Here is a 23,024-nt window from a genome sequence, read left to right as displayed (position 1 = left end):
TCTGGATGAATGTCCCTCCACTTCGAGTATCTTTTTAATCACTTCAGCCTAAATGATTAATGGTGTATTATGTCAGTCAGGTTTAGTCTTGAACTTGTTGGCTGCATGTCATCGGGATCACAGAGCAGGAGACAAAACAAAATATACCACACGTGACTGAGCAACTTTCCCTTATAGCCACCATTTTAAGCCATCACTTGGTGCCAATTCTAACCTTCCAAAATGGAACCCACTGCTCATTAGTTTGAATATCCTGACGGAAACAACGGTGAGATGTATGCTCTGTATGTGTCAATTTTTGTGTTGTATTTAAATAGTTTATTAAGATCTACTGTAGTATTAATGGCAAAATCTCAAGACACTGGGACACCACATTTCCTGCACCAGTTTGGCTACAAGTGGGGTCTGCCCCCGAACTGCAATCACCAGCTGATGTCCCATCAGTGCAACATAGATTCTTTGTATTACACACGATATTTGGTACTCTGGCAAAATGCAAGAAATCACATCCAGTGAGTTTTAGCAAGCATCTATTATGATAGTAATGATATAATTAATTAAAGCGCATTCTATAAATATTGCAGGAGACTTAAATATAGAGAGAATATAACGGGAAAAAATGACCCCAAGACTTCCCCTGTTCGCTGTGACCACTCCCAGGAAGAGGAGTTCAGCAATCAGATGGTGCTATGGCCCACTCCCGTGCACAAATCCCAATTCAATGTAAAAGAGAACGGCCTTAAACATCTAAAAAGCTGACATTAATTTATTTAAGAACATTATATGGTCTGGCTGTAATTTTCCCATCCTTTGAAGTGTCTTGCTGGAAAATTGACCATTAATTACAACAGCTGGTTTCAGATCCCTTCTTTCTGCTTCTTGGAAGTCGGAATGGTTGGGAAACAAGCCCCTGTCCCAGGCAATCTGCTCTTCCTTGGTTCAACACATTCTGACTCCGAGGCTATCTTTTTCCTAGTTTGTGCTCTGTGAAGACTTAACCACTAATTGAGAGTGTGCAGAGCTGTCAATAAGAATATTCGTCTTTTCAGCCTTGCTCTGTCTTCCTCCGAGAACATACCTTCTCCGTTCACAGTAGGTCAAATGCCAAGTTGCCAACATTCTGCCCTGTTTTCCCATCATGCAAAGACCTTCTTACAAACAGATGTGAGCTCAGTATTGCCCTCACTCCTTACACATCAAGGAAGTTATTTACAAGTGGATTGCGCCGCCGGAGCGCCTCGTTTTGTGATGCTCCGATGACGCAGGCCTCTCAATCATATCTATGAGGCGGCGCAAAGCCACCCTGCGTGGCCTCATAGATATGGAGTAAGGCAAGGCAGCGTAAAGCGATGCGTTGTCTTACTCTGCGTCAAGGAGGCGTTCCATGGGTGTTGCAGTGAGTTTTCCCACGCAATAGCCATGGATTTTGACGCTGTCCCAGATCTACAGAATCACGTAAACCCGGGGCAATGCCAAAACCTTATGCCTCCCCAGAGCAGACGTAACGAGGAGAAATGTTTTTAATTTCTTCTCGTTTTTTCCTCTTTCCATGTGTGCTGCATTCTGCAGCACAAGTAGAAGGAAGAAAATGCCTCCATGGATTGTTTTTGTGCAGGACGGCCGTTCCTGCACAAAAACAATCATGGCAACAACGCAGGCACCCTTGCACCATGGTGTAAGGGCGCCTGCGTGGCGTCAGGCACCAAATTGTGCACTGGCACCGGTTGAAAGGACAGGAATGCGCTGGGTATCATAAATACAGCGCATTCCTGCCCATTCCTTTGACGCAGGGCAGCGCAGCAAAGTGACCTGCGGCGCTGCCCTGTGCCAAAATATCATAAATGAGGCCCTAAGATTGTTGCAGGTAAAGTAACTACTCTGTTTCTAGATGCTTCTACGCACCATCTGTACATACCACAGTGTCATGTCCTGATAGGGTGGGCGACCAACAGTAGGGCGTTAGGACCCTGTGGGTCCTAAGGGAGAGTGACCAGGTCATCACCGGACACCAGTTCCGGTGACGGGACAGGAAGAGGACAGACAATGACCAGGACAGAGACGAGGACGGATGTACTGACGAGCTGCTGTACAATATGACAATAAATGAAGTACCCGACTAACCTGTGTCCTGTGCTTGGTATGCCGCCCAGCGAATAGCTACAACACGACACTGTCGACGAAGGAAAGAAACGGATCGACGTGTGTCCAGCACGTGCACCATCGTGGAAAAACCAGGTGCTCACCCTGGATGTGCCGCAAGTGAAATGGAAGACGGGAAGAGCGATGCGGGAGCCCACCAGACAGCGACTGTAGAAAGATGCAGCAGATCGCGGTAAGCGCTAAGAACGAGCGCGGGCCTTTGAAAGCAAGGCGCGAGGTCTCGCGAGAGCTTAGGAGTCTCGGCGGCCATCACTAAGTCAGGCGGCTGAGCCAATGAAAGTGGGAAACAAATGAGGAGGCCATCATGAGGTCAGGAAAAGCGAGATTTCGATCGCGAAATCTCGCGAGATAACGGCGGCCATTTTAAATGGGACATTGGAGAAACAGGCCATAAGAAACAGCGGGGCTGCCATTTCAAGGCCAGGCGAAGAAGAAAATAAGTGAAACAACATTGAAAAAGAGACAATTAAAGAACACGAAGAGAAACAAAGGTAAACAGAGGTAGAAAGGGACTAAAGATCCCCACAACAAAACAACAAAGAAGAAAATAAGGGGCAAAAGAAGATAAAAGAGAAGAGAATAAGTACAAACACAATTAAGGTGCCAGAGAAAAAGATAAAGGATAAAGAAAAAGGAGCACAACATAGCATACCAAAAGAAACAGAGACTCAAGAAATGATCAAAGGAAAGAACAGAGCAGCCATTTCAAAGCCAGGCAAAGGGCAAAGAAGAAGAAGAACATAAGACAAGGTGAATAAAGGAGAACGCGAGCAAGAAGAAAAGACAGGAAGAAAAAGAAGATAAAGAAGAAAAGAAAGATAAGCACGGAAAAGGTCTGAAAAGGGAGACAAAGGAGATAAATGTCTTGATTGAAGAATAAAGGATAAATAACGGGCAAAAGAGCGCACAAGTGGAAAAAGAAAGAAGACAGTGCAATAAGAAAAGAGAAAAGAAAAGAATAATAAGTGAAATAAAAAGAGAAAGAAAGAGAAAGAAGAAAAGAAAAGAGTAAAGAAAGGAGCAAAAGAGAGTGAAAGAAAGAGAGTGGAAGAAGCCAGAGAAGGCTGAACAAAAGACAGAAAAGAGAAATAACAAAGAAAAGAGGGACAAAGAGGACTTAGAGAAGGAGAAAGAAGGAAAGAATATATACATATATAAGAAAGAAGAACAAGAGAGTGGAAGAAGCCAGAGAAGGCTAAATAAAAGACAGAAAAGAGACACAACAAAGAAAAGAAAAGAAAACAAAAGGAAAGAAAGCAGAACAACAAAGAGAAATAAAAGGACAAAGATTGCGCAAGCACAAAGAAAGAGCAAAAGAGAAGTTACAAGGCAATAAAGAAAAGAAGAAAGAAGAACGAGGAGCAAAATAACGAGGAAAGAAGGGACCAAAGAAACAGGAAAGAAAAAAGGAGAACACAAAAGAAAAAGAGAGAAAAAGGAGACACAAAGACAACAAAAGAGACACAAAAAAATAAAAGGGCAAGGAGAGCCTAGAAAAGGCTAAAAGGAAAGGAGGATAACAGAAGAAGAAGAAGGAAAAAGGATACAAAAGAGACACAAGAGAAAAGGACAAGGAGAGCCTAGAAAAGGCTAAAAGAAAAGGAGAATAACAGAAGAAGAAGAAGAAAAAGGACACAAAAGGGACAGAAGAGAAAAGGACAAGGAGAGCCTAGAAAAGGCTAAATGGACAAGGAGAATAACAGAAGAAGAAGAAGAAAAAAGGACACAAAAGGGACACAAGAGAAAAGGACAAGGATAGCCTAGAAAAGGCTAAAAGGACAAGGAGAGCCTAGAAAAGGCTAAAAGGACAAGGAGAATAACAGAAGAAGAAGAAGAAAAAAGGACACAAAAGGGACACAAGGGAAAAGGACAAGGAGAGCCTAGAAAAGGCTAAAAGGACATAGGAGAGCCTAGAAAAAAAAGGGGGTAAAAGGGAGCAACACGGAAAGACATACCACAGGAGAAAGAGCAGCAAAAAGAAAGGACAAAGACATGCAATGAGCAGAGCGGACAAGCGCCACCAAGGAAATAAAGGAAAGAGGCACCGCAGGGCCAGGACCAAAGGTGTTGAGACAGAAATAATATAGATGATAAGACAACAAGCTCTCCAAAGAGTCACTGGCGGTGACGAAAGTGAAAGGATGGATGATAACGGCTGTCTACGACAAACAACGAATAACAAGAAAGAGATAGCATTTCAAGGACAAAGAAGGCGGAGAAAGAAGAAATGGCAGCGACAACTGCAGCCATATGGAAGGTAGAAGATAAAGGACAAGGAAGCGATGGAGAAACTAGAATAACGAAGGGCATGCAGTAAACAACAGAGACTCATTGAAGAAATGTAGAATGACAAGTGCTCTCTCTCTCTCTCTCTCTCTCTCTCTCTCTCTCTCTCTCTTTTTTTTGTTTTTTCCCCTTCATCAATGTAACTGTGAATGAGGACTGTCAATGGTGGGCGACAGTGGTTATGATAAATGTGTCATGAACATTTGTTAGCAACAAGGGGGGAGATGTCATGTCCTGATAGGGTGGGCAACTGACAGTAGGGCGTTAGGACCCTGTAGGTCCTAAGGGAGAGTGACCAGGTCGTCACCGGACACCAGTTCCGGTGACGGGACAGGAAGAGGACAGACAATGACCAGGACAGAGACGAGGACGGATGTACTGACGAGCTGCTGTACAATATGACAATAAATGAAGTACCCGACTAACCTGTGTCCTGTGCTTGGTATGCCGCCCAGCGAATAGCTACAACACGACACACAGGTTGCAGTTGAACACTTCAGGTACTAGCATCACGGAAATCAAAGTTATAAGCTTACATAGCTGAGTTATCTTATTACACAAGCTGTAAATCATTACCCAGATATGCCAAGTGGGCCAGCAACCTCACACAGCCAGTGCTTCTGAAACACACAGCCTCTTCTCAATCCATACACTAAAGGGCCCCAACGCCTGCCCTGACCCAGGCCTGTAAGGTGCATTACGCCCTGCACACCAGCAAGCCCTGCAAAGGCTGCAACACGGCTCAGAGCACGCTTGGGCCCCCGCTAACAGAACCCCTTGAGCACAGGTCATGCTGGCAGAACAGGATCCTTCTGTGCGAGAGGCCCCAAAGTTAAATAGTCTGAATGGAAGCCTGATGAAGGGCTCACCGTAACGCCGACCATCAGAGCCATGATCCGTCCGTGCCGTGCATGACAGATCAGGGAACACACTGCGCAGGCTGTCAAGCAGTGTCCTTCCATTTTTATTTTCACATTCTTTTCGCTGCTGGTCAGTCTCTATTGTGAGATGGACCAGCAGCGAAATGTGGCCGAAGCTGCAAGGACACTGACCACCACTGAACGCAAATCTTTCCTCTGCACCTCAGGACAACGAAGTACTTTAAGGCACCAAAGTCGACAAGTCTCTCCTGTGAATAAACCTACAATTACTCCAAACTGACCATTGGGCGAAGCTGATAAAAGCTTTGGCCTTAGCACATCTGCACTAATGTAACGTCATCTATAAAGAAAAACGTCACCAAGCTACAAAGGGCACAAAACCGGACCGAGGGAAGGTGCCTACATCTTTGCAGACATGAACACATCAGACGTGCAATGAAAGCTCTCCCCCTCGCTCTGAGTTGTAGCTAGGATTACATTCATGGTCATGTTCACTGTCTACAAGGCAAACTCAGGCAAAGGCCCAAGATACTTATAGAATCTGGCTTTGCTTTGCTCAGAGTGTTTACATCTAATCAGCTGACAAACCTACAAGAGGCTGAAACATGGAGGCAGATCCTTGTTATTCCCAGGTTCGAGAAAGTGGCATCCCCTTAACCACAACCCGCCTTCAGTCTGACAATGCACAAACACAAGGATCCTTATGGAAGAACATTGAATTTGGCTACTTTACATCTGATCAGACTCCAACTTTCACTGCTTCCTCTTTTTTTATGAACCTGTGTGACTATCTTTCTAGGTCAAGGCTGTAGGCCACGCTAGCGCATACTAGGACATTTGTGCGTGAGTGCATGCACACTACACATATCTGTACCGAAAGTGGTCTTATCCATTAAAACATATTAGTATCCTCAGGGTGGTTTTCCAAAGCAATTTACATAATACTTGGTGTCAAAGCGTGAGGGACAGAAATAGAGGCCTGAATAGGTGCCTGCAACCCGCCAAAGCCTTAAACAACACACCTGCTTGACACAAAGGACTGGGCAAGTGTATGAGCTTGTATTTCTGATCTGTCCACTCCATCAAGGAATGGTTCTCTTTCTGTGTGTATAGTCTTTCATTATTGTTGAAGCCTGAGCCACCACATGAAAATAGCATTACATTGGCACTATATGAGGAAAAAACAGCCCAAATTACAACCGATGCCCGGGCTGCTGGCACAAGACGCCTCTTTGTTCCCATTTTGATCAGTTACCAAATAAAGAGACGGGCGCTGGAAGCGGGAGTGCAAGAACAGATTTTTATTTCTCATGAGGAGAGCCTGTCATTTCGGACACGCGCACAATGTCTTCAAGAGGTGCTCTAACAAGTTTCTCTGAGGCTCCGTCTTTTATACACAGGTTTATGATGCACAAACATTCCTTATTGCAATAAAGAAACTTTGAAGTACGAAAAGGCACGTTTGGAATCCCAGCTTCAGGCCTATTCCCATGCCTGTCGCTCGGATGTCGTTTCCCCTCCCAAATGTAACATGTGATTGTAATCTTGCAGCCGGACATTCCAACAGGACACGAGGGCAAGAGGGGGTGGTCAGATCTAAGGTTGGGCAGGCGATAAGATCGGGCACTTCGGTTGGTGTATCACGTTTTGCTATGCGGGGCCAGGGGGGTACATCCATGAGGCTTTGTTTTATGACTTGGGACCGGGTCGAGAGGCCAGGTGTAGCCGGGGGGGGGTCATCAGAAGAGGGGAAGGGTGTTCCTGGGAGGAATGCAGGGGGTGTCGGTCAGGCAGGGGTGTCACTTTTAGAGCGGGGTCGCGCAGTGGGAGAGGGTTTTATGGCCTATGCATGAGAGAGCGGGGTGTTCAACGGGGGGGGCGTGCTGGGGATTTAACAAACGGGCAGAGAGGCCTTGGTGCCTAAAATGGCTGTCGTGTACGTGCGTGCATGGGCCTATGCTAGCGGGATGATGCGGTCAATGCTTTGCGGTATTCGTTCTGCTTACAGCGAGGGGTATGGTGAACACAAATGAACGCCGCTTGTGTACATATACATTGTCATTTTCCACAGTCGCCGCTTTTTAACATAAGTTAGTTCATTTCCGTGTTTATCATAACTGACGGGGTGTACATATAGCCATGTGTGGTCAATGAAATAGCGTTTGTCAATACTGGCGGATTGCATATAACCATGTGCAGTCGTTGCGATAGACGAGGTGCAATACAGATGAATTTACATTTGTCGTGTTATATATACGAGTCTAGAGATCGGTATACTTCTCAGTCGGAGTCAATCAAGGAAATGTTCCGACACATTATGGAACCATGTTCTGACTCTCTCTCCGGCGGTATCAATGTACAGTCAAAAGTGACCGATGAAACATTTTGAAAGCAATACAAAGTGGTTGAGGGAGGAATTCAGTTCAATACAAGCAAGTAGTCAGGGGGGGGTAGAAAGTTCAGAAAGGGGAGGGGGGGTCTTCGCCACAGTGTCTTTTTAGCAGCGAGCCATCACTGGTAGGCTCTGGTAGTTCGTTTTCTTCCGTTGGCGCTGTTGAGCACCGGCGGTGGAGCTATAGGTCCAGCTCGGATCCATCCTTACACGTCGCAGGGTGCGATCTGTCCTCTGCTGTTAGACCACAGTCCTGTTTCCTAACTAATCTTTTTAAGGGTACCTCATGCTGGGCACCTGCATTTCTTTCTCCTTCCGTGGCAAACCCTATTCTACCTAAATGCTGTTCTTCTTCTCTGAGTCAAAATCCATGTGAAAAAAAGGGGGGGTTGTCGGATAATCGAGGGAAGAGAGGGCGGAGTGGGATCAGATCTTTGAGACAAACCAAGGGAGCAAAGGATAACGAGCAGGCAGGCCCATCAATCGGGCTCAAAGGGGCGGGGACTTCTGGCACGCGTGGGTCAGCAAGCAGAGGGCTTCAAGGCAGCCCTCCATCCTTTCATTTTCCGTGTTTGAGAGTGGTGCCTCGTCCCGCGTCTCGTTGCTCTGCGGCTCCACCTTTGGTCGAGGTCACATGTGCTTCATGATCTGCGGCTAGGCTGTGCGTCACGTCCGGCCCCTCTCCTCCGGTGATTGTGTATCTTTGAATGGGTACAAAACAAGCTTTAGAGAACTGGCAGGAGAAGACATTTATACATTTCAATTCCGCCCCTAATCTTAAGTAGTTGGGGATACGTTCATCGGTCACGGTCAGAAGTTATCACTATGGAGTATGTATGCGGGCATTTCTACTGAGTTTGTACTAAGTCTATTTGGCGTTCATTCATGACGTATATGGAGAGAAGTCAGACTCCTATCAACTGCGTATTCCATCAAACTCGAAATCGGATCCTTCGGTAGAGACTCGTCTTTCTAACCCAAGCCCTGGCAGTCTTCTATCATCATGAGAGAGGGACAGAGGCTAAACATTCTTTTCTCGGGGAGCAACGGTTAATCAGGGTCATCAGTTATACTTCGAGATATGGAGCTGGGGTCAATCGGGAGAAACGAGGACGCTTTGGACATCCGTACTTGGGTGCAGAGAGGTGGGGCAATCTGGGCATTGGGGATTGTGTTTCTAACGAACGGAGAACAGAAGGCCACTGACATATAGTCCCCCTATCAAAAGGGCCATATTAGGGGACATCAGTCGTCTTACCTGTCCTTTCCTTCTTAGCCAATTCAAGTTCCATCATTTTACAGAAAGGAGAGGTAGTAATATGGCAAATTACAATTGTTTTAGTTTCTGTCAATTTTGCCGAACACCTTTGTGTTCAAAAACCAATTAGGCTTGTGCCGGCGGGGCACAACGTTACCACACAAAGGAAGAGGGAACAGGGGGACCCTCAGAGAGAGAGAGTCGTCCGCATTTAAAACGAACTATTTGGTACACGTACGACATGGAGAGAGAGAGAAAGAGAGAGAGAGAGAAACATGTACAATAATAGGCCATTTAGTGCGCACACAACACAGAACAGCAGGGGTCAAGTTATATAGAAACACAGGCTGAGGGACGACGTAGATCCATACATTACGTACACATGAATTCAGGCGGGGGGGGATAGTACATGTATTATATACAAAAATCCAAGACAAAACATAGAACAGTACTTGGCCAAAAAGATTTCTTCCTGCATGCTGTGCATCCTTAGTATCCTACTTAATTCATCTGGCTACCTTTGCTGGTGGCCTCGGTTGCAAATACTTACACCTTTGTCAATTGTTCGGGAACTAACCTGGTTGGGCTAATACTCATGGTGGGATCTTCGAATCATTTTTAGCGAATGGGTATCCAGGCTGAGGCAACGGAGGGTGTCAGTCGGGAGAACAATGGGGCAGCTTTTAGTTTCATGTCTATGAGGGTGCAAGAAGGAGGTGGTAAATCTTAAACACTGACAATATTCCTAGTCTTCCAGGAGGAGGGTACTTGGATAAACCTCACCCCGGAATATTCCTGAACCTTTCCCTATTTAGTTACCGTATGAATTTATTCATGGGTGCACGTCATTCTTGGTTGCATTATTTGGGGCGCCGGTTGGAGTCATATCTTGTCATACTGCAATAACCGGCCAAGTTTCTGCTTCAGGCCACCCTCCCAGTCAATGGGTTCAGAGAGAGAGAGACAGTCGTTTCTAAGTAAGGGAGTGCTATATCTTTGTTTGTTCGTCGTGTATAGGCACCATGTTCAGACCCCTTTTCCCCATTCCATCGGCCGTTCGATCATCACTTAAGTCATACATAAAACATTTCCCTTATCAATCCAAACGTGTGCAACGTGTATTCAGTCGAGCTATACACATCAGGGCATACACGCGTGCATTCATATCACACAAATTCGTCACGTTCTCAGGGGCAGTCCCCATAGACAATATACAATTTTTCCGTGCGGAACCATGGCATGTTGCTTAGGTCTTCTCCATACTCTAGTCGACGTTCCGATGTGACCTGCAGAAAAGAAGGGAAAAAGAAGGGGTGGGGGCAGCGTTTTAAAACCCATCAGCGCGCATAAACCCGAAAATGCTTTTACTTACCACATACTCGACCTATCTCCGCGGGATGCAGTCCCTTTCATCTCGGCGTTTAAGCCCAGAGGGACCGGTAGTGCGGGAGAGATAATCATTGATGGACTGTGTATTGCATAGATCGCCCAAGTGTGGTATTACGGATCGTGTGTAGGGAAGGGTCAAAACAAAGGGAAGTCAGTGTAAAGTGGGGGGTGAACTCGTGCTCTCCTTTGAGGAGGAGGGATGGTCTACAGTGGTACATGGTCGTTTTTTGTTCATCAGGCACGGAAACTAGAGGGGCTAGGTGGCATTCCTTCGGAGTGGCTTAGGGGCATCTGAAACAATTTCCCTGATACATGTGACACATAAAGTAAAGGCTAAATACCGGGACCTTTATCGATTGCTTTACGTTGCACAAAAATAAAAAATATATAAAAAAACACACACACAACAAACCTGGACCATTCACATTTGCAATATTTCTGTGTACTTTGCTTTTTAACCTTTAAGTAATCGAGTTGCTTCATTTCACCTGTATTTTACTTAGATCGGAAACAGTGGCCATTTATTCGAAACTTACCAATCTAAGCGCTACAACTATGTTTGCTTTTCAAAAAAACCTTTATTTAAAAATGTTGGCGCACAAATACGGGCCTTCAACCACGTGGGCCGGCCACGGAGCAGACTAGAACTGTACGTGAGGGGATATTTATTTGAGGAAAACGTAACGGAGTCGGTGACCGTTGATTTCATAAAGGTGCGACAAGTGCAATAAAATCATATCGAAAATTCATTGTGAGCAAGTACCATAAGTGTCGAAAATTCGAACTTTCAATAATACGGTAATCAATGACGCGTCAGAACTTAATATCAATTCATTGTCCGAATGTTCAATCAGTACCCATCCCCTCCCGCCATGCGCTTCAAAAACTGCGTACATATCTCATGATATTAAGGCTGAGCAACCGGAACACAACAGGGAGTTGCGAGTTTCATTTGTACCGGCGCCATTTTGGGTGAGGTCAGGCAGGTCCAAGTATAGTCAAAATGTCTCCACCAACTCGTGGTTGGACCAGAGCCTCTTTCGGCAGTCCAAAAGTTTTGTTAAAGGGCACCAGAAGGGGCCATCGACATGAACCATCAGTCAAAGGGGGGGAGGGAGGCAACAATCTTTCCTACCGGGTCATACTGGTGTTCCACCGGAACTGATCAAATTGGTAGTCTGCAGGATTTTGGTCATTCAAACTGAGGCTGGCGCCAGCATGAGAGCGCCAACGTCTCGTGGCTACGTCTTGGTCGTTCCGCGGGCAATCATGGCAGTCATTCCCCATCGGGGGGGCCCGCGGGGGTCGGGGGCCCCTGCAGCTCTCATAGAATCTTCAAAGCTGAGGAGAACGCGTCTGGACGGGGGACTCATTTTCTAGCTGACAAGCGACCAGGCCATCTTTGCACGCCAGGCCCAATCTCCCAAGAGTGGGAGGAACTCAGCTGGTTCGGGCGAAGCGCCGTTGTATCGCAACAGTGGACGAGACCCCGTCGGGTGAGTGGAGCGTTGCTGCACCGCAAGAGTGGACGAACCCTTGTCGGGTGAGTGGAGCGTTGGGGGTGCAGCTGAGGGGCCTCCACCTGGGGAGGTGGGAGAGGCTCGTCCGCGCCGCCTCTCCCTCCCAGTGCACCCCACGCCGTCTCCTGGCACTGACATTCGTGATGGCCGGACCAGGCGATGAGAGAGGGGGGGGGGGTCGGAGGCATAAGCAAGACATCCCCCCCCCGTGGCCTGCAAGGCGCCAGAAGAAGAGGATGGGAAGACCAGTACATTCCGGGCCATCCACCCCACGACCTCTCCGGCCGATGGCGGCCAGCCGGGCCCCGCCCTGCACGTGTCGAGGCCTCGTCTTCCGGATGGGCGTAACCGTGGACCTGTTGCACTTCGGGAGCTTCCGGAATGGGGGTAGGTATCTGCTGACTTGTATCTATCTTATGTTACCGTTATTGGGCGTGGCGGGCGGTGGGACAGACATGTTTGGAGCAGTGAGGGGCGGCGGAGCCTAGCTATCTCGTGGCTGCCGTGATGTCAAGCTTGGCTTCTCTCACCACTTCATGTTTCTTATTGCGGGCTATTTCTAACGTTTCTTATTTCTAGCGAAGTCAAAAAACTCATCAGTGGCCTACTGATTTTGCTCTATTTCTTTTTCCTTCCTTTTCTAGTGTGTTTTTGCGCTAAAGTTTCTGTTAACAGGATACGGTGGTTACTTCGTATTTTACATATGTCCTTTTTATTAGGGGCGCCCTCCGGTTGAGCCAGATGATCTACCTCTAATAAATGGTCCGGGTGGAACTAGTTTACCAATCAGTGGGGAGTAGATAGGCATGACAGATTACAACGGGGGACAAAGGTCCGCATTACCTACCCTTCACTACTTGCAAAGACTAGACAGAATATTTCTATTCCACGTTATTTGCAAACAGAGAATACCTCAAAAGAACTATTCCTTGAACAATAAATGTCCAGACAATCAATCAATCAGTGGGGAGAAAAACAGGCATGACGGATTACAACGGGGGACAAAAGTCCGCATTACCTATCCTTCGCTATCTGCAAAGGGAGACAGAATATTCCTATTCTTCTCTGTTTGTAGACAGGGAATATCTCAAAAGAGCGATAATCGATAAAAATCGATAACAAACAATCAGTGGGGAGAAAGATAGGCATGACGGTTTACAATGGGGGACAAAAGTCTGCATTACCTACCCTTCACTATCTGCAAAGGGAGACAGAATATTCCTATTCTTCCCCGTTTGTAGACAGCGAATGTCTCAAAGAGCAACAGAGCAACCAATCAATCAGTGGGGAGAAAAACAGGCATGACGGATTACAACGGGGGACAAAAGTCCGCATTACCTATCCTTCACTATTTGCAAAGAGAGAGGAACGTTCCTATTCGTCGCTGTTTGCAAACAGAGAATGTCTCAAAGAGAACCAATACTTCAAGTAGCAACCAAGGCTAAATGAACCAATCAATGAACAATACCAGTATTTAAATACCGATTCCAATATAAACAATCAATCATTCAATCAATCAGATGGATAAAGTCATCCTATCAATCAGACGTAAAGACGTCCTACTTAACCTTACCCGGACCGGACCGTGTGGACAGTTCTTCGCCTTCCCTTTCCAGCGCCCGATCGTTCTCTTACTCCATGTTTTTACCGCAGCATTCCTGTGGGATCCCAGTCAGGACAGTAGGTCGCTTGAGAGAGGTCCGTTCGGAATCGGTGAAGTTCATTCAATCGCAGCCGGACGAGGGCCCTCTCAAGGCAGGTATACTCCAATCGTTCAGATGTTCACCCCATCGTCTGGACCTCTCTTACCAGACCTTATGTCGCTGATGGGCCCCGCGTTGGGCGCCAATTGAGGAAAAAACAGCCCAAATTACAACCGATGCCCAGGCTGCTGGCACAAGACGCCTCTTTGTTCCCATTTTGATCAGTTACCAAATAAAGAGACGGGCGCTGGAAGCGGGAGTGCAAGAAGAGATTTTTATTTCTCATGAGGAGAGCCTGTCATTTCGGACACGCGCACAATGTCTTCAAGAGGTGCTCTAACAAGTTTCTCTGAGGCTCCGTCTTTTATACACAGGTTTATGATGCACAAACATTCCTTATTGCAATAAAGAAACTTTGAAGTACGAAAAGGCACGTTTGGAATCCCAGCTTCAGGCCTATTCCCATGCCTGTCGCTCGGATGTCGTTTCCCCTCCCAAATGTAACATGTGATTGTAATCTTGCAGAGGGTTTTATGGCCTATGCATGAGAGAGCGGGGGTGTTCAACGGGGGGGGGGGGGCGTGCTGGGGATTTAACAAACGGGCAGAGAGGCCTTGGTGCCTAAAATGGCTGTCGTGTACGTGCGTGCATGGGCCTATGCTAGCGGGATGATGCGGTCAATGCTTCGCGGTATTCGTTCTGCTTACAGCGAGGGGTATGGTGAACACAAATGAACGCCGCTTGTGTACATATACATTGTCATTTTCCACATATAGAGATCTATGTTGGCGATTGACAGAAAAGCCAGGAGAATGATCAGATTCAAGTATGTCATGGACATGGCATGTCGATATTCCAATATGTCCACCCTTTCCTAACAACCCTAGATGTTACAGTAAAGCCTTTGTAGTAGTGAAAGGTCAGTGGACATATAGGGGAAGGAAGCGACACAGGAACAGGTGATTCACTGGTTAAGAAATGTGGTATGAGAGCCTTGCTAGAGCTTCTGCATCAGTTTAAAAATAGATTATAAACATAACAAACATGAATTTTGCATAATTTAGAGTCTGTAAATTACCATAGGACTCGCGAAGGGTGGCTAGGGGTAGCACTAACTTTATATCCAAGAAATGTATCAACGAGGAAGGACTGGCTGAAGGAAGTAGACACCAACAGACTAGCTAACTTAGTTGCACTAAAGTATACAAAAAAAGTGATGGATCGAATACTTGAATTCCTCTCAGCCACTGGTAATCACTCAGCCCAGATCCTACTCCTTAATTTTTTGCACACTATGCCACCTCAGTTTGGACAAAGCCATTTACAATTCAGCCTTAACCCTGCTCCAATGGGTACAGCCAGAACTGCCAGAGCAGCTCCTCCCTGAACACAAGCAACCCGGGACTAGTTTCTCCCTCCTTAGGGCTCATCAGCCAGATATAGCTTGGTTCCAGTGATACAGTGTGCACAGGACTGATGTCAGGGGTCACCTGTCAAGCAGAGTGAAGAATGATTTTGTGTATGGTTGGGTCCCTGAGGTGGCATGGTGGGCAAAAAACTATGGACTGGAGTGCTTTGTGACACTTATCCTATTGGACATAGAAATCCCTATCCTATTGTAGAGATGTTCTGGGGCTCATGCTGTACTGGTACCTGCCGCAGAGGAGCCTACCTGTGACAGCAAACATGGACGTTCAAATTGCCATGAGCCCGCAGGCTTGAACCACATGCCCAGGATATATACATAGTGACTCATAATAAGGGGTTGAATATGGTCCAAGACTCAGCTAGGATTGTGGCAGGAAGCCTGATAAAAACAGCTTGTAGATTTTCACCTTCAAAAGCCTAACACCTTCGTCGTTTGTGTATTAATTATTACATTGTTTGAATGTTTGACTGTTTTATCAGTCATGCTATATACTTTTGGAAGACATACAGGCATTTATTCTTAGTGCTAATTGTTGTGGGTGCACGTGTAATCAACTGAAAATTTTTTGCCAAATTGGATAGCATAAGTTTGTAGAAGATCAACTGCAGAAAATGGTCTTGATTTAGTTTGTTAAAAGTGGGTACTCGCTTAGTTGTTTGTCATTGTTCACTCATACCAAGGCGTCTACATAATGCAGAATAATAACTCGTGAGAGGGTGGGGCATCTATCTAAAGGTCTCTGGCATCACTTGCAAATACATTAGTTGATGTCAGTGTCCATGGTGTATGAACACTGCTTCTCTGGGGAACTAGTCTTAGCCTTAGACCTTTTTTAGACACTGGGGTGTGGCCAGCTGGCCCGCCAGTGCTATAGAAGCCAATGCCTCTGCTCATGTAGCAAAGGACCCCCCCACACGACATTTAGTGATCACTACCACGCAGGCCGGGATCTCTGTGCCTTCTCTAAAGTGACTGAAATTTACAGAGCTGGCACCATCTTTGATGCGCCCGCTCAGCAATATATTCTATCAGAACACACTCCCAAAGCTGCTTATTCTAGCAGAACAAAGTAACAATGGCCCTGACGTACATGGAGCTTTCTACCTGCACATGAGGCATGATTTCCTACCTGGGGCTGCCATGTCTCACAAGGTGGTCCCGAGTAGGGGAAACAATTGACAGTCGCTTTGCTCTAACTAGAGTGGAGATTTCAACACTGTGATCTGAGGACTCCATGGGGAACAGGATGTGAGGTCAGAGGTTTCTGATGGCAGTCCCTGTGGTCCTCCCTTTCTAAATGGGAATGGGACACATGGAACTGCACGTTTGGCAGAATGGTGCATCTGATATTTTATTGCAGATTTTCCATTCCGCCAAACTCTAAATTATCTTATTAATGTTCACTCACTGCCTATAAGATGATATTGCACAGTGTAAGTGCTGATTGGGAAACATGAGTAAACTGGTTCACATCAGCATAATGTGTACTTTATGTGACTTAGGACCTGATTACGAGTTTGGCAGTCCTTTAGTGAGCTGCAACACCAGCGCCCTGCTCCAGGACCGCCACACTCGACCGCCAGCTGCCCGCCGGGTTAAGAGTATTCTTGTGGTCTGGGGGGTGGTCCTATTAAAAAGAGACCGCAATGGGAACGCAAACGCCCATTCCTGTATGGCATGGGCTGTTAAGGCCATGCCGTACAGGAAAGGGGGTGACTGCACACAGGGGGGCACATGCGGTGTCCCCCTGCAGGCACCCCTTGGCCCTGAGGCAACTTGGGGGCCCTGGAGGGTCCCCTTTGTTTCCTCACCGCCACAGTTTTCATGGCAGCCTCACTACCTTGAAAACTATGGCGGTGAGGAAACACCTAATATGCTTGGTGGTGCTGCAGCTGCACCGCCAACATATTAGGGCCTCTGACCGCTGTGCCACCGCTGCAAGATCCGTGATCCCTGGCGTTTGTGGCGGGTCTGTGACGGTTTTACCGCTGTATTTTTAATACGGTGGGAGGACCGCCAATTTGGTGCCACTACACATTCGTAATTAGGCTTTCAATGTCTCCTAGCAGACTTACAGAGTAAACAATGTTCTCGTGGATTTGCTGCGGGCTGTATACTTACACGGTATTGTGTGATAGAGGCCTGCAGCACACAGTGGCGTAGCAAGGTCAGGTGGTATCCGGGTGCGGAAAAACTCTTGACACACCCGACTCGACAAAATGGCACAAATACGTGTTTAAAACACATATTTTGCCATTTTGTCACCACCCTCAGTGATTACACTTTTGTCACCCCCGGCTTGACAAAATGACAAAAAGATGTCTTTAAAACACATATTTTTGCCATTATGTCACCCCTCCTCAGGGATGACACCCGGGGCGGCCCGCACCCACAGCACCCCTCTTCCTACGCCACTGGCAGCACACACTACTTGCACATCAATTACCTGCAGTGTGTTCAATGGTAGCCGGTTTAGGCAGATTGTAAATGGTACTAATTGGACGTGTACGGTCGTAATTTAACATTTCAGTGAGGTTGTTAAATCGTGGTTTGGTATCACATGCATGAAGTGTGCCCTGTCTGCAGGGAGAGTGGCAAATCCGCACCAAAAGGATCAGAATAGGGCTGACTGCAATTGTGGATGAAAGCCCAACTTGTAGTGCAGGCATTAATACCACTACTGGTGGTGTGTTAGTATTTCTGCAGATCTGCACCTCTTGATCAGACCTTGGATGACTGTGACTATTGACAGGTTAGTTGCCAATCTTGTCTGAAAAGAATGTGTTTTATAAATTCCAAATGCCGCCAAGGTGACAAGAAAGATACGTGTAGGCCACAGATCCAGAGCACGAGGTACTCTGAGCACTGAGGCCAATAGCCTACTTCTAGATTTGCAGAGATTGGCGGCCATTCTCCTCCTCTGCCCTCCTCTGTGGTGTGAGAAGGGCTGCTGAAAGCCATGTGGTCACTTCAGTGGAAATCCTTGTACTGCAAGGTAGCACGAGTTCCTCCCCTCCATCGTGCCCTATGATTTCCCAGCATGAACTTTGTGTGGAGGTGGGAGCAGGAAGAAACATTTGGAAATACCATTTGTAGTTGTGCTTGTTTTTTACACTACTGCCTCCCTCTAAGTAATATCGCTAAATAAGTGCCCCATACCTACTACTTTACTTTTTTTTTTTTAAGTGTTATGGTGCGCGTGCCAGATCCCAAAGGGCACGAGAACGCAGTACGGGGAAATCAGGTTCACACTTTAGGCAAAACAGAGCAACATTTGCAACTATTGTGTAAAATGAGAATGGCAACTCTTCCTAGGGCACACTCTCAACAATGAACCCTTTCTAAGCGGAGGCTGGTACTGTAACATGAAGGTTGTCCCTGAGGTTGAGGTCGTGTTTTTTATAAAGCCTGGTTGTTTTACAGTCCACTGGCTGGTGTGATTTGTCCTCTGCGCTAAGGAACAGAAGCTTCGGCCCCACATTCTGAGCTGGACTGCTCAACAGTGGCCGATTGTTTCTCGCTGGCACTGTTTGTTGTTGCTGCTTGCCCTTCTCTGCCACTATCTGACTTTGTTTAATCTGGTTCCATCTGCTGAACAATCTTATCAAGCTTTGTATTTAGAAAGACTTCTTTTGCTCACTGTAGGGCATTCACAAAGGATGAAGAGCAGCTTCAAACCACTTATTGACTGTGATTTACTGGCAACTAAAGTGAGCTCTTGCGCCGTCACATAAACCGCGAACCGTGGCTTCTAGGCTAGCGTTCTGCGCGCCTTTAATGCTTCGTAGGGGTTGTAAGAGATATAGAAATGAAATTACAGTGCAATGTAATGCAATAAAATGGAGCACTGAAAGTGTTCATTTAAGACACATTCTGCCACAGTTTTGGGGTGACTGGTGTCTTAAATAGCGGAAAAGCTTGAGCAGTGAATGGTATTTTACCAGCTTTAGACTCTGGTAAGTGGTTGCTCTTCACAGGAACTTTAAGAGTATTACGCTACTTTTGGATGGAAATATGGCAGCACTGGTGTCAAGTGAACAACAGAGCATAACAGAAGATACACAAAGCAACAACACAAATAAAACATAACAGGGCTTAAATTAAAGAACAATCAAAACAGAACGCAACACACCTACCACAGAACAACACAGCAACTTTGCATTGCATTAATGAAGCACAAAGACACAAAAGATCAAAAACAACAGAACACATCCACCACAACAAAATGCCACACATCACATATGCACAAAGATTCTTGTCACATGTTACCACCTTCAGATACCTGACATAATACGGTGGTAAAATGTGTTTTTAATAAGCACAGCCTTAACTTACCACCAAGGACATGAAACAGTGCTAGTCCAAAATGTTTTGTGAGCCGGCCCCTTCCGTTCAATGGCATATCTGAACTGAGTCCACTATGACTTTAAACCCCATCACAGAATTTTGATTTTTGATAAAGGTTGAAGCCAAGTATTTTTATGCCACGTTTGTAATATAATTTTCACTGTTTCCAGGTGCACAATGAACATGAAAACTTAACCTGCATAGACTGGAATAGAAAATCGACACAATTAAGAGTTTGCACAGAACTAGGTGTAACTTCTCAGTAGGTTCTGCAGGCTTTAAGTTTAACATATGACACCCACACAAAAGGACTGATGTTGGCTATCCTCACCCAATGGATTGAGACTGACACGACCAATGACACACTTACAACACACACACAAAGAACTCTCAGAACACTAAAAGACATACCATTAGACACCATATACAGCAACAGTTCCATCTGGGTTACACTCAGAAATGTGCACCACTGGTGATGGATAGAAAAAAGAAACCCAGTGGTAAAATACTTTCTCCACTCAGCATAAGGTCTTCCAGCTCTCTCATAGATTGCAAACAGGGCTTAATTTGAGCCCCCCTACATGGCTGCACCCATGTTCCCATCACACTGCCCTTATAACAGCTCAACGTTAGTGTGGTCCTCTTCATCACCTAGCTACCCCAGCCTCCTCCTGTGCACAGACCAAGCACAGGACGTCTTGCTTTTAGGAACCTCTCTGGCCCTCTGAGGCCCTGCTCCTTTTTTAGGTCGAGCCTGTAACAGCGCCAATGTGCTGTTCTGGCAAAGACTTCATGTAGGGGCTTTTAGAAATCGCTTCAGATGCTCGCACACGCTGTGTGTGTGCTTTCACTTTTGCCCCAGGCTATTGGCCTTTGTGTGCGTCTTTTTAACAAAGACAAAAACAACAGTTGATGAACAGAATGCAGAACAATGTCATACATTCACCCCAGTACAGAGATCTGTGCCTAAATCCATTGTTTTTTTGCTCACCATGCCATTCCAGTTTGAACCCAGCCATATGCAAATCAGTCTTGACCCTGTGCCCCAGGGGAAAAGCCCAGCCCGAACTGCCATGCCAGGTCCTCCCTGGACTGGAAACAAGCATCCTAGGACCGGTTTCAGTCTTTCAGCCCTCATCTGCCAGGATAGCTTAATTCCAGTGGCATGGAGAGCACGGGACTCACGTCTGAGCATACCCGTCGCACTCGGGGTGACAAATGCAAAAACAATAGTTGATGGACAGAATGCAGAACAATGTTACACATTCACCCCCAGTACAGAGATCCGGACCTAAATCCATCATTTTGTGCTCACCATGCCATTCCAGCTTGAACCCAGCCATATTGAAATCAGTCTTGACCCTGTGCCCCATGGGAACAGTCCAGCCCGAACTGCCAAGCCAGGTCCTCTCTGGACTGAAAACAAGCATCCTAGGACCGGTTTCGGGCTTTCAGCCCTCATCTGCCAGGATAGCTTAATTCCAGTGACATGGAGAGCACGGGACTCACGTCTGAGCATACCCGTCGCACTCGGGGTGACAAATGCAAAAACAACAGTTGATGGACAGAATGCAGAACAGTGTCATACATTCACCCCAGTACAGAGATCTGGGCCTAAATCCATTGTTTTTTTGCTCACTGCGGAGTGGGGGGCACGGTGTTGAAGTGGTTCTCCTCCTTTTTGGAGAATAGAAGGCAGGAAATTTGGCCTTTCTCTTCCTGCATGCCTCCTATGAATGTTGGGGTACCACAAGGGTCTATGCTCAGTCCTTTACTGTTCAATTTATACATGACCTTCCTCGCTCCTCTGGATCAAGAGGCAGGAGCCATAATTATATCTTATGCCGACGACACTCAGTTACTGTTCACCTGTTCAAAAGGAGAAGCTTTTAATGGTGAGAAAATCAATAACTGCCTGAGGAAAATTTTCTCCTGGTTTAGTCTAAACGAACTTCAGTGTAATTCGGAAAAGTCAGAAATGATTTTCTTCAGGGCCTCTGATCCAGATGAATGGAGGCAGTGGTGGCCGTCTGATATGTCCCCCCCTCAGTCTTCGGTGGGAGTAGCCAGAAATCATGGGGTACAAATGGACGATTCCTTGGATATGAAGAAGCAGGTTCAATCAGTAGCAGGAACCTGCTACGGAACTTTGAAAACACTCCATAAATATCTACCCCTTCTGTCACTCGCCCATAGAAGGACAGTAGACCAGGCTCTTATCACATTACGCCTGGACTACGTTAACATCCTCTATTTAGGTCTCCCAGAATATCTTTTAAGTAAACTCCAGGTGGTTCAGAATGCTGCAGCTAGAGCCACCCTCATCCTGAGCCCCCTTGCTCACATTTCCTCCCACCTCAGGAATTCGCATTGGCTCTCTATCCGCCGTAGAATCCAGTTTAAGGCCCTGACACTGGCTTTTAAAGCTTTGCATGGCTCCGGAGCTCATTATATAAAGAAAAGAGTGAGTTTCTACTCGCCCGGCAGAGTCCTTAGATCATCCCATCTGTATTTAATGAGTGTGCCCAAATTTGCACTCTCTCGTAAAGGTGGTCGTTCCTTTCAGGTTCAAGTTGCCCACTTGTGGAATAAACTGCCTGCCACACTAAGGGAACTATCTGATATCTGGCTTTTTAGAAAACAGCTTAAAACGTGGCTTTTCCAGCAACAATTCTCCCTCTCTCCATGAGCTCCATGGCTGCTGAGGAAACAGCTCCAGCGTGGTTATTCCTGCAATAATAGCTCCGTCTCTCTGCGAGCTGTCTCTACCTGTTTCCATTAAACGTTGTGCTCTGCTAGTGTCGGGACACTCTTTTTGAGTAGCTGCGCGCTCTATAAATACGTTAACATACATAACATAACACCATGCCATTCCAGTTTGAACCCAGCCATATGCAAATCAGTCTTGACCCTGTGCCATATGGGAACAGTCCAGCCCGAACTGCCAAGCCAGCTCCTCCCTGGACTGGAAACAAGCATCAAAGGACCGGTTTCAGGCTTTCAGCCCTCATCAGCTAGGATAGCTTGATTCCAGTGGCATGGAGAGCACCGGACTCATGTCTGAGCATACCCGTCCCACTCGGGGTGACAAATGCAAAAACAACAGTTGATGGCCAGAATGCAGAACACTGTCATACATTCACCCCAGTACAGAGATCTGGGCCTAAATCCATCATTTTTTTGCTCACCATACCATTCCAGTTTGAACCCAGCCATATGCAAATCAGTCTTGACCCTGTGCCCCATGGGAACAGTCCAGCCCGAACTGCCAAGGTAGGTCCTCCCTGGACTGGAAACAAGCATCCTAGTACCGGTTTTGGGCTTTCAGCCGTCATCAACCAGGATATATTGATTCCAGTGGCATGGAGAGCATGAGACTGATGTCTGAGCATACCCGTCCCACTCGGGGCGACAAATGCAAAAACAACAGTTGATGGACAGAATGCAGCTCGGGCTGGACTGTTCCCCTGAGGCACAGAGTCAGACTGATTTGCATATGGCCATGTCTGAACTGGGGTGGCGGAGTGAGCTAAAGAATGATGATGGATTAAACCCAGATCAGTTGATTGGGGGTGAGTGCTTGCAATGTTCAACACTCCATCCATCATCCCCTTTGGTTTTGCTTTGTTCACCCTAAGTTGGCAGGGTATGCCCAGACG

The sequence above is a fragment of the Lissotriton helveticus genome, chromosome 3_1 (genome assembly GCF_964261635.1).
Source record: "Lissotriton helveticus chromosome 3_1, aLisHel1.1, whole genome shotgun sequence".
Taxonomy (NCBI): domain Eukaryota; kingdom Metazoa; phylum Chordata; class Amphibia; order Caudata; family Salamandridae; genus Lissotriton; species Lissotriton helveticus.
This window is presented reverse-complemented; position numbering follows the sequence as displayed.